At 41.6% G+C, this 9,332-nt stretch overlaps 1 long non-coding RNA gene across 1 annotated transcript; it reads left to right on the top strand.

Moving 5' to 3' along the window:
- Nucleotides 1–3,720: 3,720 nt before the first annotated feature.
- Nucleotides 3,721–6,648, top strand: LOC140923320 (uncharacterized). The gene is made up of 3 exons (XR_012164149.1): nucleotides 3,721–3,795; nucleotides 5,705–5,789; nucleotides 6,424–6,648. It is a non-coding gene; the product is annotated as an uncharacterized lncRNA (long non-coding RNA).
- The last annotated feature ends 2,684 nt before the right edge of the window (nucleotides 6,649–9,332 follow it).

Raw genomic sequence — 9,332 nt, 5'->3', positions numbered from 1 at the left:
TGAGTGGACCGTGATGCCTTTCGGCCTCTGCAACGCACCCAGCACCTTTGCCAGACTGATGGAACTTGTTTTGAAGGGCCTACATTGGAAGATTTGTTTGATCTATCTTGATGATGTGATAGTTATGGGACGCACGTTTGAAGAGGAATTAGAGCGGTTGAAAGAGGTGTTCGAGCGACTAGCCAGGGCAGGACTAAAACTTAAGCCAAAGAAGTCTTTTCTCTTCCAGAAACGGGTTTCGTACCTCGGACATGTGGTCACGGAAGAAGGCATTGCTGCAGACCCTGAAAAGGTGGAGCAAGTTCGCACCTGGCCTACCCCAGAAAACAGCACGGAGGTCAAAAGTTTCCTTGGACTTGCCTCTTATTACCGCCGGTTCATCCCTGATTTCTCGACCATAGCTAAGCCGTTGTACAAGCTAACGGAAGCCAAGGCGGAATTTGCTTGGACAGAGCAATGTCAGCTGGCTTTTGACAGCCTGAAGGGTTTACTTACGTGCGGTAGAGTCCTAGCCTACCCTACTAGGGAGGGAAAGTTTGTGCTAGACACCGATGCGTCAGACCATGGCATTGGGGCAGTGTTGTCACAGTTTCAGGACGGGGTCGAAAAACCCATTGCGTTTGCAAGTCGGACATTGTCCAAGTCTGAAAGGAACTATTGTGTGACGCGTCGTGAGCTCTTGGCAATCGTTGAGTTTGTTAAGCAACACCGGCATTACCTACAAGGTACAAGATTCTGCATTCGAACTGATCATGCCCCTTTGCGTTTTGTCGTCCAGGCCAAAGATCCCGAGGGACAGCTTGCACGTTGGATGGATTACTTGAGTACTTTCGACTTCGAGATCCAGTATCGACCAGGACAGCGACATCTGAATGCTGATGCACTTTCCCGTAGACCATGTGATGTCCGTTGTAAGTGGTGTAAGGGTTGGAAGTCACAGGAGCGAGCGTCATCTGTTGATGTGGGTGTTCAGACCGTGATGCATGTCCCTTGCCAGGACATCAAACAAACTGTGAATTGTGAAGAACCTGTTGGTGCTCGTTGTGCCACTGTCAAGTTAGAACCAACCTGGACTTCAACTTTCGTGAGGGAACAACAGGAAGCTGACTTTGATCTCAAGTTTATTATTGGTTGGAAGGAAGCCGGCAAGGAAAAACCATTGTGGGAAGATGTGTCGCCTCAGAGTTGTGCTGTGAAGACCTTGTGGCCACAGTGGGACCGGCTGCTCTTCAGAAACCGTGTACTTTGCCGCAGATGGGAAAGTGACGGAGGTGATCAGATTATTGACCAGGTCATTCTTCCCGAGAGTCTTCGACAGGCCGCCCTTGAAGCTCATCATAGTCATACGACTGCAAGTCATCGTGGTATACGAAAGACCCTAGGCGCCCTTCAATCTCGTTATTACTGGCCAGGACTTACTTATGCAGTTCACAGATTGGTAGCCAGGTGCCATGTCTGTGGGTCTAAGAAGACCTGGGGACGCAAACGTCGTGCTCCGTTAAAGCAGTACGTGGTGGGAGCTCCCATGGAACGAATCGCGATTGACATTCTTGGCCCACTGCCAGAAACCCCGCGAAAGAACAAATTTATACTCGTGGTTAGTGACTATTTCACTAAATGGACTGAGAGTTATCCAATACCCAACCAGGAGGCCACCTCTGTTGCAGAGAAGCTTGTGAGCGAGTTCATTTGTCGCTTCGGTGTACCCCGTCAGCTTCATAGCGACCAAGGAACTAACTTTGAGTCAAGGGTGTTTGCTGAAGTCTGCAGGCTGTTAGACATTGAGAAGACCCGCACCACTCCCCTGCATCCCCAGTCTGACGGACAGGTGGAGCGTTTTAACAGAACCCTCATTGAAATGTTACGTGGGAAGATCCAGCAAGACCAGACAGACTGGGATCTACAACTTCCAACTTGCATGATGGCCTATCGTGGTGCTGTTCATGAGTCAACCGGGGTTTCACCTAACCTCTTGATGTTGGGTAGGGAACTGGAGGTTCCCCTGGATGTAATAACTGAGAGACCGCCTGATGCATCACCACTCAAGACGGACTATGCACAAGCTGTTCAAAAGAGATTGGCTAGTGCGCATGATTTGGCCAGGCGTCATTTGAACAAGGCAGCTGTACGGCAGAAGCGGAACTATGACAAACGGCTTTCTGGGAGACCATTTGTTATTGGTGATTCTGTTTGGCTGCATAACGTTCGGAGGAAGAAGGGGAGAAACGCCAAACTTGACTGTCCTTGGGAAGGACCCTACCTTGTAATATCGGTGCTATCGGATGTGGTGTACCGTATTCAGAAGGGCCGAAAGGCCAAACCTAAGGTCGTTCACTCAGACAGATTAAAGCCTTACCTGGGACCCCCACTGGAGAGATGGATTCCGAAAAGGCAGACGCGGTTATCGAGCCCAAGAGGAGAGGGGAGAAAGACATCGGTTGTGGATTCAAATTGCGTCGACGAGGGACAGTCAGCTCCGGTTAACGTGAGAGAGGGAGCTGAGCGCGACGAAACGGAATCTACGGAAGCAGACAAGGATGATGTTCCCCCGAGACTCCAGAATGCTGATTTCATTGGGGATGATAGCGGTGACAAGCCTGAGGATGTGAGGAAACCTAAGCCTCGTGCGAGATTGACGACCTCTGTTGCACATGACCTTAACCAGGCAGGTGTTGGCTGTCAAACAGCTGAGTCGACTGTACAAGGTTTACCTGGGATTTATTCAAGTGTTTGTGGGAGACCGTCAAGGCAGCGGAAGCCACCAAGTCGATTCGGAACTTGGGCGACTGATTAACCTGAAATGTTCAGGGACTGTTTAGCATTATAGGACAGTCTAGGCAACTAGACAATTATAAGTTAATGCCCTCCATTACCTAAGAACTGTAGACGCTTGGCACGTTGATGAATGAACATTTGAGACTTGATCTGTTGCGTTTAATTGAAGTTGTTTTCGGAAACGATCTGCGAAATAGTGGACCAGCACTGGGACAGTGCTTAAGTAGGGGGGGAGTAGTGTAGCGCGAGGCAATCCCCGCGGGTACCCCTCTAAGTAAGTCACGTGAGATGGCGTAATAACCATGTGCGAAGAAATGATTGTAAGACGAGTGAATAGTAGATTAAACATGTGTTGTTCTCTTAACGCCGTGTTTTAACTGGGAATCGTGGCGTTACAATATGTTCGTTTCCACATAACTATTTTTATTGAAGTTTGACGCCATATTTGTGCAAACATAAAATGTCTTTTATTCATATCGAAATGTCTTTAAATAAAATCGATTTAAGTTAACGTTTTACTTACTATTATTGCAGTTTGATTCGTATTTTTAGTCAATGTGACTAAAAAGCACTTCTTCATTAAAGGAAAATAATAGTTTTACTCGTTGTGGGCTGCCCACGATTAAAGAACGGCCATGGCTTTAATCACGGTTTGCTCCATTTTCGTTTATTGTTGTCATTGTTGTCTTGGTTTCTTCGCCACTAAACCTCTATATTCATCAGTCCCTGTAACCTGCAGCTTCTGTGATCAACATTCATCTTCTTACCATTTTCCTCATATACAGGCCATTCAAGGTTGTGGAAGTGGGTATAAGAATAAGTGTGATAAATTAAAGTGCTTGATACCATATGTTCACTTCCACAGAAATTTATTACGTAAATGTTTGAGTCCATTTGTGCAAACAAAAATGGTCAATAGATTATAATGAATTGACTTTAACTGACTTAACTTTTTGTTGAAGCCGTTTGATTCATTTCTTACTATCGCTGAGTGCGTTAAGTTTACGTAAGTCACTTCAGGTGAGTGGGATTAATTGTCCTATATCGCCCTTAAAAAAAAAAAAAAGAACAGCTTAAGTGTTTTAACGGGATCGGAATGAGGTAAATACGAATATGTAACTGTATTTATGGCAGTGTTTTACAACATGATCATACTTAGTTTTCATGGGAGTAACTAATACTGATTCGTGGGTCGCGGGTGTAAAGTCGGTTATACCCTTAGTTCCGTGAGGTTTTAACGGACAATCCTTTCTAGTGAGTAATGTTAAATAAATAAAAAGTTGCGATAATTGAGAACAATACAACGCCCTGAGTTCCACACCAAAAGCCCAATTCTGAAACGAGTAGCAAAGATATTAACAACAATCAATGTGAAATTTATTGCCCGAAAGTAACGTCTTCGAAAATTACCTCTCAACTACACCTAGCTAAGAATCGAATTGAATCCAGTGATGTAACGTTTGAAGAAGTACTTTCGATGTACGTAAATAGCGATTTTAAAGGTAACATTAAACAGGAACGAGAAAAATGTCTCTTTTTTGTGATTTTTATCAACTATCAGCCTGTTCCAACCATAATAACAGATCAATTTAACAAGAACGTGTGAAAATCTTTGAACTCTGGTACCGTATATACGAAAATGTTCCAACTAAACAACGTCAAGAGTCATTTGTGATTCTATCTCAAAACTTGTCTGAATCCTTCTTTAAATTATGCACGATTTTAGAAATGAGTTTCACAAAGAGCTTTTTCGTTAGTTCAATAACTACACGACAGTTCAATAACCACACATTAGTTTTTTTTCTTTGGTTCAATAACTACACAACAGTTCAACGACCACACCACAGTATTTCAATGACCACACATTAAATCAGTTGGCGTAAACTATCTGTAGCTGCGAGAAAAATAGCCACAAATACGTTGGATTTTTTGACATGAATGTGTAGCGAAAGTAAGTGGTAAATACTCATTTAGCAACGATACAATAACTGAATTGAGAAACAACGGTTTGCTGTTATGTTATTGTATAGGTGATGACAGTATGAGTTAATCAGTCCGTTTATCAATCTGTCGGATATCACACGCAACTCGTTCACTAGTTATTGAATGGGCGTTATTATGCTAGAGACGATAAAACCATTCAAGACTTTAAAGTCGCCCTAAGATGACTTCAACTTTTTATACAAAAACAGTAAAAATGAAAGAAGCATTTAACGATGACGACCGTGAACATCGTCTCCTAGAGCATCGTTCAGACCCACTTAAAAGACGATTTAAACGTCTCAAACGATTAGCTGAGACGAATTTATGCCTAACTGTCCCAGGAACGAGTGGGAAGTGTCATTGTTTGGTCTTCGTTTTTTCAGAAAACTCTGTTTCATCAATGTTGCCGTGTACACCAGAAGGCTTTGAAGTCTCAGACGTTAAATGCGTATAGACGACTTCAACGTCTATAGTGTAAAAATGGCCATTATTACTGTGAAGGCACACTAGGTTAGCGGTGTAATCCTGGTAAATTTTCTATTTCTACATGGAAAGAACATATTACCACTGATTTCCCCTTTTCTCTTTATTTGGGTTTGTAGTCATTAACTGCACGGCATCATGATCATTTTTTTGTGAAAAATTATATTTCCAACTTCCAAGCAAATGGTCTCTTTGTCACGTCTTAAATCGCTTCAGGTGTCCATCTGATTGCTCGGGAAGGTTTCCATGGACATTTTTCAGTGATTGTATTAAACAACAAACATACTGAGCCATTTTGCGCTTGGGTCGCACGTTCGATCACCCAAATTCACTGAGGCCGCAGTTGCGTTTTTGCAAGTGTCCCCGGCTCGGTGTTAGTACGTACCAGAGCACGAATCCTGAAAATTTACAGTGTTTGTATAGGCAGAGGGTCTCTAATTCTTCTTCCTTTGTATTCTTTCAGGATGGTTGAAAAAGGAATCATTACCGTTTTTTGCCATTTTGCCCTTCTTGCTTTTATTAGCAAGTCAGTAGACGCTCGCGCTGGCGTAAGTATATACGTCAGTTTTAGCCCTTTCTTCTTAATTTTTGTGAATTGCTTTGGAAGCGCGTATTCTTTTACCAAGAGTGGAGACCGATGGCTTGATAGATCGGTTGGATCTCAAAATTCCACGTATAGATTTCTGGCCATTTTTGTGAAACGTCGCGCTGCAAAAGGCAAGAGCTTGTAATCAAAGTTTTCCTAACGTAGGGGTGGGGTTGGGGACTCCGGATATCAAGTGACGGGGATGACAGAACGGGGGCAAAAATCAAAACCCAAAAACCCTTAGCCTTCCAGCAAAACCCAAACAGATGCCTGGGCCAGAAATTAACCCCAATAAAATCCCATGCCGAATTTCCGAGCGTTAAAAAATTCCAGAAAGCAAAATGATATACCTTTTTACTTTATTTGGTCGTACTTTATTCGACGCATAACTACGCAGTCGGGATACGCAGGCACTACCACGAATCTTCTTCTCTGTTTTAAAAACTAAGGACGTTTACGTTGAAACACGTATCATGAAAAAATAAATAAATAAATAAATAAAAATAAAGAATAATAATAATAATAATAATAATAATAATAATAATAATAATAATAAAACAACCTAGAAAATAACCAAAACATTTTCCATTTTTTAGTGGGGTATAACAGATGATTGCACTGACTCAATAACCAACAAGGTTTATAAAGATTGGGAAGTCTTTGTGAAGGATTGTACGGACGTCTGGGTTTGCCGCCGTCGCCATATATCGTGCGATGATAAATTTTGTCCTGAGATAGGCAATGTACAATGTCCTCCTCACTCAGTACCAATATACCAAGACCAAGACATAACGCAATTTGGAGTAACATGCAAATGCAAAAGTAAGATATCAAGTACAGCTTAGAAAACGTGCTTTAACCGGATTGCCCTGCTTGAGACTACAAGAAGTCTCTTTGTAGTCAGTAGAGACTTTAAAATCCAAAGAAGGCGAAGGCCCTCTAAACGTCGCTTAAACAGGGAACTCTCGTTCTTTCAATCTTCATCGCGATTATTCCAACTCATTTCCTTAGAACTGAATTTTTAAGAAGCCTAAAAAAGTTCAGAAACAGAAAGAAAATTTCATCATCGCTTGTTTATGTCCTCTATAAAACATAAATAGGGCATTTCCACATGGTAGTCGTGCAGCGACAGTAAAAAAATGTACGAAAATGTGTTATGCAAGTGCAGAGCTTTCGATTTGGTAATTAAACCTATATTCCATTTTTTGGAAAATCTCGTTGTTGTCGTCCTCGTCGGATCCTAAGGTCCCTAGTCAAGTGGGCAAAATGTCAGTGCATGAATGAAGTGATCGAGACAAGGAACGAACAATGGAAGCAGAGAGGCTAAGAGGTGTCACGTTCCACCCTCTTAATTAGTCTTGCTAAACCCGCATAAAATCTTTAAGGAAGCTATTAGTTTATGCTCTAGTTGTCAATACTCCAGTAGCTGATACGTGAAAACTCGTGCACAGTCTTATACGTGTTGAACTAGGTACACGTTTCAACTGCGTGAAATTGTCAAATGTAATGAAACTGCAAGCACGCGAGGTGAATGAAAGATACATCTAAGGTGGGCTGGACCAATCAAATCATTTCAAACCAGGCCATTGGCTGTTGAGCTGTTTGCCCACTGATCTTATAAAAGCATTGCTTTAGGGGGAGAGGGTGAGTAGTCTGGGCGATTTGATGTGTCTTTCTATTTCTAAAAAAGGACAGAAAATCGCCTTATCAGGGTGAGGGATTATAAGTGCACTAGCAACCTGGCCCGGTCGCTTTCAGAGTTAAGCTTCTGTGCTCTTGCCTCTCTTGGAATATCAAACAGCTTTCGTGAGCTTACGAATATTGTCAAAACTTACTCGTAAAAGCTGTCCTTAAATAATATTCTAGAAAAAGATAAGGGTACCTGCGGGGTTCAAGGTTAAATGTGAGTTAGCACTGGACTGTCTTTGAGACTGACCTTCGACTTCATTTTTTTTCCTTGGTACTTGTTTGATGCTGGGTTGATTTCTTGTTTGTCGTTTATGTTTTTACCAATAGTCAAGCCAGTGTTTGATGATTTTTGGTAATTGCCAGTTGATTGAATTGTGATGCAAAGGAACACTATTCTCATGTTATTCTTTGTTTTGTTCTCAGTACCTGTAACCTGTGGCGATCCAACACCGAGCTAGTACAAGCAATACGGGCCCACACTCTGGAACAGCATGTCACATTTTTAGACCTAAAAATCTATGAATTAAAAAAGGTGTACATGTTGTTATATCTTTATGAAGTTTATCACCAATAAATGTAGAAAAAAAAAAATCATTTGAGTACTAATACGATAAATAGACCAGTTTTGAAATATATGGTTTCATTATAAAGCACGTGTTTTCGAAATCGGAAGAGTGAGCGCAGCGAACTAGTGAGATTTCTGATTCAAACTTCGTGATGAGAGTATAAATTAAATCTGGCAATCAATCTGCCTAGAACCACACATAACACCGTTTCAGTATTTATATAATACTCTGAAGACATTCTTACACTAGAAACTCAAATTTGGCGGCTAAACATGCAGGTTAAAAGTGAATTTTTATGCAACATTGAGCACAATTTTTTTTTTTTTTTGCTGTTTTTGCAGTCTCGATTAACTATTCTTTGCGCCAATTTGTATTTTTCTTTTTCCTTATTACGACGTCAAAAGAGGTTCTAGGTAAAGGTCTTTTTCTTAGTTGGTAACTCGTAACAGTACTTCAACTGACAAACCTAAGGTCAACATTGCGCTCATTTCACTCCTCTCTCTTCTTCAGTGCTCGTTTTACGGGTATTTAAAGGTACTTAAAGCTACACGGACTAACTAATCCCTACTCCCAGTTGTTGACCACATTCAATAACCCTCGAGGGAATTAAGGAAGTTAAAATACTTCTGGTTCATGATTTTAGAGGATGAATGTGACTAAATAACGCTGATTCATTTGCCTGAGAATAATACAAGTTGTGGGTTGCCCACGATCAAAAGAATGGCCATTGCTTTAATCGCGGTTTCCTCTATTTTCGTTTATTGTTGTCATCCTGAGTTGTCTTGGTTTGCGGGTTGAGCTCGGTACCCCTAAAGTCCCTCCCTTCCCGAGAAGAATGGAAACGTGACTGTGGAAAATCTCGTAGACTAAAATATTTCTCTGTTACATATACGCATGGTTGCTTTGCATATTAAGTTTAACGCTCGAAGTGTCCATGAGTTCTAACCGACTGTACTACCTGCTCCTAAATAGTTCTTAAAATACTTCTGGTTCATGATTTTAGAGGTCAATGTGACTAATAAGCACTACTCCATTTAAGGAAAATAATAGTCGTTGAGGGTTGCCCAGGATCAAAAGAACGGCCATGGCTTTAATCGCGGTTTCCTCTATTTTCTTTTATTGTTGTCATTGTTGTGTATATTTTAGTTTGCGGGTTGAGCTCGGTACCCCTAAAGTCCCTCCCTTCCCGAGAAGAAAAGAAACGTGACTTTGGAAAATCTCCTGGATTAAAATATTTCTCTGTTATATTT

This window comes from Porites lutea, chromosome 13 (genome assembly GCF_958299795.1).
Source record: "Porites lutea chromosome 13, jaPorLute2.1, whole genome shotgun sequence".
Classification (NCBI taxonomy): Eukaryota; Metazoa; Cnidaria; class Anthozoa; order Scleractinia; family Poritidae; genus Porites; species Porites lutea.
Note: the sequence above shows the minus strand (reverse complement) of the source record. Positions and strands in the feature narration are given on the sequence as shown.